This window comes from Telopea speciosissima, chromosome 8 (genome assembly GCF_018873765.1).
Source record: "Telopea speciosissima isolate NSW1024214 ecotype Mountain lineage chromosome 8, Tspe_v1, whole genome shotgun sequence".
Classification (NCBI taxonomy): domain Eukaryota; kingdom Viridiplantae; phylum Streptophyta; class Magnoliopsida; order Proteales; family Proteaceae; genus Telopea; species Telopea speciosissima.
In genome coordinates this window covers 46,418,949-46,428,542 of record NC_057923.1, presented here as the reverse complement: position 1 = coordinate 46,428,542, position 9,594 = coordinate 46,418,949, and positions in this window count along the sequence as shown.

Sequence of the window (9,594 nt, the reverse complement as noted above, 5' to 3'; positions counted from 1 at the left end):
ATTCCATGCAGTGAATGTGTGCACGAATGTGATGCAGGAAGTGGCTATCATCCGATCTCAGAGTACTTAGTATGATGTGCCCCACCTCCCCGAGGGAAGAGGCATAACAGGGAATACCCTTGTCATTTGATTTCACTCTGAGCACGATGCATGATGCAATTAGTACAATCACAATATATACAAACAATTATGTATAACACAACAAGTATACAACAAAGTGTGGTCAATCAGAAGTCTGAAACTCCCCAGTGGAGTCACCACTGTAGGTACAACGGACGAAGATCGATCCGCGACCTCTTTCTGGCATCGTGCACCCGAGTGTGGGAGCGGTGCGGGGATTGTTGTTGATGGTGTAGGGAGTCGCCACCTAGATCAAGGTCTAGGACCCACAAATGGTGCTCGTTCTTCAGAGAAGGGCGCTAAATTAACTCCAATGACTCAATGGATGGTCTGCTCCAGATCTCTGGGTAAGTGTCAAGTTACGGGCTCGGAAGGTGTTAGGCACCCAGCAACCGTCCGACCGACGGCCGATCTTCCTAGACCAAACTCTATTGTATACCGTTGTGTTATACGTATTATGCACCTAATTAAACTATTTTTTTTTGTGTTTTGATTATCTTTGTTGAAATTTATGGACCTAATTAGGCTAATTAAAACAAAAATGATCCTAGAGGACCAAAATATGTACAAAGGCAAGAAATCACATTTAAATGCTGAAATGATTAAAACATGATTAATGGCATGCATGTGAATCATTAAAATATATCAATGCTACAAAGTGGTAAAATTACCAAAATACCCCTATTAAGGCAAAAATACAAATATGCATGAAAATGCAAACTTATACTTAAAACATGCAAATAAAGTGATAGAAACCTTTCCAGGGCCCTAAATATGATTTGGTCGCAAAATGACCAAAATACCCCCAAGGGAAAGAATGACTTTTTATGCATGGTCAATTCATGGTGGACATGTATGGGCATGAAAACATTCTAAAACAACTTAATACAGAATTTAAGGCTTAGAAATGTTTTTTTCTGATTTTCTTGGATTTTCACAACAAATAGAAAAATGACATCTACATCCCTAACATGGTAAGGAACACCTATGAAAATGATCAAACATTCATGTCAGTGATTAATGATCCCATAAAATCAATCCTGATGAAATATGTATCCCATAATTTTTTTTGTGAATTTTTATGCATTTATACTATTTTTAATATTTTCTGAAATACTAAAAAGAAGGGAAAACAAAGAAAAATACAAAATCCCCATCATAGGTCCGAATTGGATCAAACCAGAGCCCATTCCCACTAATCAAAACATGATCTTTAATATGGTAATAATGATTTTATCCAAATCCTCACCCACAGGTTCAGATTTCATAAAATTATAAAATATTCACAGGGGCAAAACTATCACATAAAACATGATTTATAGCTCGGAAAATTAATGGACATCAATAACAGTGGGGAACATCTTCTCTAAAATGTTCAGAAATTTACCACTCTTGTGTTATTTTGGAAGATTTTTGAACTGAAAACAGCCTCTTTTAACTAAAGAAAATCAAAAGAAATACATAAAAATAAATAAAAATATATAAAGACTACCCTTTAAGCGTGGAAGTATATGGGCTCAGTTTACATATCCTTGGATGGCCGGAATTGTCGCTGGAAGGCATCGAAAGCCACTCCAAGTGTGGTTGCCCCGAATGGCAAGAGTGGTGAACAAGGGGTATTTGAGGAATTTTATATGTCTATAGGAGCATGATCTGGGGATGTCTTTGGCATGTATAGACAGAGGGGATCGTGATTTTCATAAAAGTTATCCGATTTGGCCAAAACTTTTCGTGAAAGCTTAATATGACCAAATAAGGTCATCCAAAGTGTTTTGGGCCAAATCGGGCGGTCCAGAGACCGAGAACCAGGCCAGGGGTAAGACAATCATTTTGAAAAAAAGATGTCTGATTGGAGTGAAATTTCATGTGGGCTTAAAATGGTTAAACAAGGCTATCCTAGAGATTTGGGCTCTACTTGGGACAGGTTGGTTACAAAAAGTGGGGTAAGGGTAAATTGGTAATTTTTTATCATTTGGTCACCACGCAAGCCTGTCGAGCTTTGATCATCATCGCCGAGTCGCACTTCCAAGGTGCCAAAATTCAGCGTCTACAGGGTCTATTTGGTTGCCTCTCTGTAGGTCTAAAACCCATTAAAACTCAAAATGGGTAATATGGGTCCATCAAAGGGACTCACATACAAAGTAAGGTGGTGGATGGGGCCACAGGGTATGGGGACACTCATCCCTTGCACAGTTCTCGAGGCAAGCGGGTCCCACCACAAAAATACTTGATTTAGAGCAACAATGGCCTGGGCGGTTGTATAGCTGGTTTCAACAGATGCTGGAACCGCATGAGAAACCGCCCCTATAGAAAGTGCCTATTCACAACTTAAAACTATCGGGCCTTGGATCCGTACTTCTAGGACTATCAAGGGAGCAAGTATACATGAAAATAAAGGGTTGAAAGCTCACCTTTGGGTAGTCCTCACGCCCGTCATGATGTGTCTTCCTGGATTCCTAAGAGTATCATCATATCGACGCTTACTGCACTAGGGCACGAAGTGTCGATGTGCCAAGACACCGGATGCTCCTTCTGGAACTTTTGGCTCCAGGGACTTTAACTCGGAGGGTAGTCCGCGAAATCATCATCGATGAACTTTCCCCACTCCCAATTGAGGAATCTGTCTTCAACGGTCAAACTCGTTAATTGGTCAATGATTTTGTTGGTCATTTGACGACCACTGCGAACAACTCACCGGCATAGACCTCAGCTCCATCTAAAAGGCACAAGAATAATAATAAAATATTAGGGTCTTGGGTGCGGGTATAACAAAAATTCTACCTTTATTATTTGTTCTCTTTTTTTCTCTCTTTTTTCGAGGGAAAGAAAAACCAAAACCTGAGACTAAGGGCATCAAAATGGTCGGGGAATGCTCCTATTCGAACACAGTTATTAATGACCATGGAAAAGGTCTAAATTTGTGTTTATTAAGAGATCAAGAATCACCACTGAATTAAGGTATGGGGATGGAGGCCTTGAGCCGATACGATATGCAATGTTATGGGCAAGGTTGAGACAAACAATGTGGGGTACAACAATGTAATGTAGCTGGAATTTTGAAGCAAGTTTGGTGGGTGGCCTCTAAAAAAGATTCTCTTTAGGTGAAATGGGTTCAACATAGATACCTGAGGAAGGATTCCTTTTGGACTCCTCAGCTGGTTCAAAATTGCTCCTAGGTCTGGCGGAAGATATTGAAGTATTGTCATCGTCTGGAATCATATATTCAGCATATAGTTGGTAATGGAGCTTCTACTTTGCTTTGGCTTGACCCTTGGCATCTTGCAGGAGTACTCTCAAACAGATTTGGGGACCATATCCGATACGACATAGGCTCTAATAGACTGGAGAAGGTGCAGTCCATTCTAGTAGATGGAAGATGGAACTTTGAACATCACACTTCTTCGGATCCTAGATTGATTTGGGGGCAGCTTGCTAGCATCAATAGACGTAATGGTTTGAGGGATGACTTAGTCATTTGGAAGGCTTCTCCATCCGGATTATGATCAACTAAATCAGCTTGTAATTGTATGAAATGTACTTCCCTAGAGATGGATTGGGCATCAACGATATGGTTCAAGACTTGCATTCCAAGGCACTCGACAACAACATGGAGGTGTCTAATGGACAGGCTCCCTTCGAAGGATCAATTTCAAAAGCATAAATTGTTAGTAGCTCCCTTTTGTAGTTTCTGTTGGGCGAGATTAGAGAGTAGGGATCATTTATTTTTTGAGTGCTCCTTTACTAAGAGAAATTGGAGAGATATTTTGAGTCTTTGTCATCCTATTAGAACTCCAACAGAGCGCATTCTATGGGAAGCTAAGTGGATTGAGGAGAATTTCAAGGGAGATTCTATTGGTTGTATTGCCAAGCTGACTTCCGACGCCACAGTTGCTCACATTTGGAAGGAGAGAAATTTCCGATTGTTTTGTAATGAGACAAAGATTTTGTCTTGCATCATAAAGGATATCAAAGCAGATGTTGAGGACAAGTGTAGAGATGTTGTTCCTAAGGGTAGGAAGTCCCCTAGGAACCTTTACCTAACTTAGAAATGGGGTGTTCATCCAATCTGGATTGAGAGGAGTATCGCCTCGGTGAGATGATCTCAGTGGCTGGTTTCTGGCTTTTGGTACTTTAGGTTGATCTTCTTCGTAGGCCTGCCCTAGGGGTTGTTGAAGCCTTCTTAGTCTTAGGAAATTTCTTCCTAAGTATGAGATTAGCTGCCTTTGAGTTGTAATTGTTTTTTCCTTTTTCTAATACATTTATTTATTTATCAAAAAAAAAAAAAAAAATGATGCCAAATAAAATTGGGAAGTTGTAGATGCTGGTCTTGGTTTGTGTGTTTGTTACACCCGTGACCCAACTCGTACTAATAATACTTGTGTATGTATTGTTGCGTAGCTTATACAGCCCTTCGAAGTCTTGAAAGAAGACCTTGACTAGGCAAGATTTAGACTTAGACCTTGTACCTTGTTGTTTGCTCATTTTACATGATTTGGTTCTTGACCATTGCCTTGGCTTCTATGTGTATTATTGATACTCTTTCATATCCTCCTTGCATGTATAACAACCCCAATTAGAATCCCTTTTAAACCGTTACCCTAACATCCTCAAAGTAGACAAGATTGTCGAAGTCGATTCAAATTCTGTTCTGTTGTCAGCGCACTACAACCATCTTTGAACCCAATTTCAAGGTCCTTCCCTTCTGATTTGATCAATGGTTTCTTCATAAAAAATGTATCCCTTTAAGTCTAGTTTACAACTCATTTCAAATCGCATCATTTCGTTATGTATCGATCAAGTTATGGCCAAAAGAGTGGGCATAGATCTGCTGCATTTTGACCCGACGGCTCATGCCTGGGAAACCCACGGACGATGCACACAGTCCGCCACTGCATCATCCGCCAAGTACGAAAATCATGTTATTTCGGTCTAGTTTCATCTTGCTTCGACCCAAGGCTTAACCCTTGGTTATTTTAGACTATTTGTGGTCCATATGACCTAACTAAACCCTAAGACCATAGACCTAAGACCTATTTGGATTCTATTGTGTTTTAAAACCCATTTCAAGCCCCAAATCAACCCCCAATCAAACACACCTTTGAATCCTTATCAAAATAGGTGGAAACCACAATCCCCTCTCATTTCTCCCATCTCCAACACCTGAGAGAAGAGAGAGAACGTGGGAAGCAAGAAGGAAAGAGAGAAGGAGGAAGAAGGAGGAGAAAGAAGAAAGAAGAAGGAAGAAGATCACTCCCTTGTTGTCCCAAATCCATCTTTGCACCATGGGTGAGCTCTACCTTCTTTTCAGCACCATTGGAACCCATTCCAACCTTGGAGCTCGTGGAGGAGAAGAAGATTGAGCCACTCCAAGCTCAAGAACACCTCCCCTCTGCTATTCCATTGATTCCCCATTGTAAGCAACCCTTTCCCTCTCTATTTCTGTTGCTTTCTCTTAGCTTTAGATGAGTTAATGATCAATATTAGTTCAGATCATTGGGCTTCTTGCTCTAAATTATTTATCCTTTCGATTTGATGTTAAGGACATCAACTATTGACCTAGAATCACCCATCCTTAGCCCCATGGCTTAATTGCCATGAAACCCTCTTGAAGAACCTCCAATTTGAGGATTCTTGATGTTGGAGTCCATCCAATCTCCTACCAAACCATAGGGCTTCTATTTCTAGTTAGTTTATTCACCTAATTGGATGCCTAGAGCACCATTTGGAACCCTTGAACACCCCATTCCCTTGCCTTTGGCTGAGATGCCATGAAACCCCCTTCTATAGACCTTCATTTTGAGGTTTTGAGCACTGAACACACAATCTATGCCTTGGGACCTAATTAGAATCCAATATACATGTTTAATGGCTCATTTGGAGGCCTAATACATTAACCCATAAGTCCCAACCGATCCCATGGCCATTAACCAGGGTTTGGAATCAATCCAAGCCATTTCCTGCACTTTCGGGCTCTGGCGGACGATTCCATCGTCCACCAGGGTAAAATTGAGCACAACCCGTCTGTTTTATTTAATGGCCACACTGCCTTCATAGTCCGTCAGACTGGTGGATGATGGCCAGGTGCATGATCCGCCTAGGCCAAATTGGTACTGAATTGGAGTTTTTAACTCCGGACCTTGGACCCTGATACTCTCTCACCAACTGTATACTTGTATGATGACATTCTAGGCTAGCGTATGCGTACGGGAGGACCATACACTACACGAAAGATAAGATTACCTACGCTTCAACGATGTGAGTGGATTGAACACTTGAACTATTTTATGGAGTGTTTCTCATTAGGCATCCAGTTAGTTATGCATGTTGAATTATTTAGGTATCATGAGCATGACTATCTCTCCAGTGTTATGTGTAATGAATGGGGGCGGGTTTATTCATGTATGAATAGTGATGGACTTTACCTATTGATCATGCTATTATGGGGGGGGGGGGTAGAATATAAGATGCTTTATTTATAATTCTTTATTATGATGGATTGTGGAATTGATTCGGGTGTGACCGGCCGACCGTTATATTGGTAACACACCTGCCGTATTGTTACTTTGGTGTGGGTGTAAGTTAGAAAATGAGAAGGTAGTGACCTCCGAATTAGGCACTACGGACTTAACCTCCGGATCACACTCGCAATGTGTAGAATTATAAGTATTATCATTGCATTCTATGGTTGTCAGTTGGCTAGGAGGGGATGAACCCAGTACTACGACCCTTCCAATAGGGGTGTAGGTATCGGGCAAACCCATGGGTCCAGACCGTATTTTGGGGTAGCCCACAGTGAAGTCATCGCTGTACTTCGGTGACGCCAAGACGGGGTTTATATTGGGGGCTCACGGACAATCTCAGTGAGCGAGTCCGGTCTTGCGGGTTTCCTAGTTAACATGAGGTTGACATAGTCGGAATACCATCCGTTATGACACCGTTATTTGTCATCCATTTATGGCACCGTTATTGTCATCTGTTTATGGCACCGTTATTATCATCCGTTTATGGCATCGTTATTTGCCATCCGTTTATAGTACCGTTGGTCGATGATGCTCCCTTTGTTACTGTAGTACTTGACCTGACTTAGAGTCTCAATGTTAGGGGGGAAAGGTATCGAATAAGAACATTCATGCATCATGTGTGATGAGCATACTTTAGCATGCATTGATGATGTATCTATTTAATGTATTACGTTTGGTTTGATCACTCGCTGGGCTTTGTAAGCTCATCCCTCGGGAACCTTGTTTTTAGATGTGGACACAGGGGCTACATACACTATTGGAGGAGATTCGACGTTACCCTTGGGCGAGGACTTTGAGGCGTGGGGCGCTCAGCCAGAGTCGGAGCTGACATCGAATTATCTTTGCAATGAGTGCACCCACGAGTGTTATTAGTTTGAGCCTGGGGTTCGAACTTGATTGGGATGCTTCGTACTTGTGGATTCGAGGATGAATGTAATAATGACATTTTTACTTGACTTTTCTTCTCTTACTATTATATGATTTTAGTGCTGGTGATATAACTGTGACTTGAGATATTTGTGTTAAACAATTTAATTTACTTATAAGATATCACATAGAACTCCTAATTAATGGTGATCATTATGTATATATTCTTCTGCCATAACTATGATTTATTCTTATTCATTGAATGAGAAGCCGGGTAGTATATATGACACAATAAAGAATGTCGATCCTATCGAATGATTTGGGATACGGGGGTATTCCCTTCATATTTCCCATGGTTAAGAAATTGGGGTGTGATAGTGTTGGTAATGGGTTTTCAATAAACCCATGCAGCGATAGGTGTCACTCTAATATGACATGGAAGGAAAATCTATTATCTCAATATTTTAATCCGGATGATGTAGTAAGGATTCTTCATTTTAACCTTTGGCTTTTTCTAGTGGAGGATAGACTTCATTGGTGTGCCTCACATAATGGATTCTTTACTGTAAAGAGTGCTTATCATCTATTATCCAATCATTGTTATGAATTGAATTTACAAAGAGCCTTTACTTCAACAGCCGTTGTGTCATCAAGAAGCATCCTTAAGTCGGTTTGGCTTATTATTTGGACCAGCAAAACACTTCCAAAAATATAACGGTTTTTATGGTGATCATGTGCATTAGGTCTTGCTATCGACCCTCTTTGTGGTCGTTGTGGATCAACTAAAACCATATCTCATATTCTGCTTTTATTTTTTTTTATAGGTATCTCATATCTCATATTCTACTTGGTCGTAGTTTTTCTAAGGCGGTTTGGTTTGGTAGTTGTATGGGATATATTGTTCCACCTCATGGTGACTTTCAAATTTCATCTTTTATTCTTGAATGAAAGTTTTTCGCTGTCTCTGGCAAGTAGGAAAATAGGCAGCTGATCACCCTTGCAACCTTTATTTTATGGTATATTTGGTTATCAAAGTGTGATTTTATCTTTGGGCGAAGAACATGGAGTCCACACAAAGCTTATGAAGAATTCAGAAGATTGATGCATGATATTGGTGGAGGAAGAGTTGTGACAAAAACCACTCAACCTAGGGAGCGTACTATGCAATCAGAGCCTCCACAACCGAATTGGGTTAAAGTGAATTATGATGCTTCCTTAAAGAACAATTCTGATTCGGGTGGTTTGGGTTTGATCATTAGAAATCATCATGGTGATGTCTTGCGTGGTGTATCTATGCCTTCTCATTTTCATACTGCTATTGAGGGTGAAGCTTTGGCTATACGGTCAGCATTATTGGATGGGATTTTGAAGATTATCATTGTTTGGTGGTAGAATCGGACTAGTAGGCTGTTGTGAATTATTTACAACAAAATGTTTCTCCTCATTTAACTCTTAAAATTATTTGGATGATATTCATAATTTATCATCCTATTTAACTGGTTGTATTTTCTCTTTTATTCCAAGGGAGCAAAATAGCATGGCTGACTCCCTCACAAGGAAGGCACTATCGGTTGCGTCTAAGATAGTTTGGATTATTTTCGATGCATGGATAATAGAGTTAGTTTCTTCTCCGTCCATGTGTAATACACGATAGTATCAATAAATTTGTTACTTTCTACCCAAAAAAAATAAATTTTATAGTTAGTTACAATTGCCAACAAAAAGGGAAGAAATAGCAAGAAACAACTTTGGGTACAATAGGGATGAAATGGAGCATGTGATGCGAATCAGCAATGTCTAGATGCCCTGGCCTCTAATGCCTGTAGCTCTTCTCAACATGAGGTCTGACCATACTACTGCACCCACAGCTCTATACTCAATAAAACAATGTTGTATGTCAATTCATTTGGCAGATGGAAGTTCACAATCTCGACTTTATTTTCATGATGCAACTTGTAGTGTCGAAGAATGCGAGTTGGCATGTAGAATGAAGTATGGGTCAAACTACAAGTGTTGAAATTGAGACCGAATCGGGTAAACCGGCCCAAACTAAATAAAAAATGACCGGGACCAAATTGCACTAATG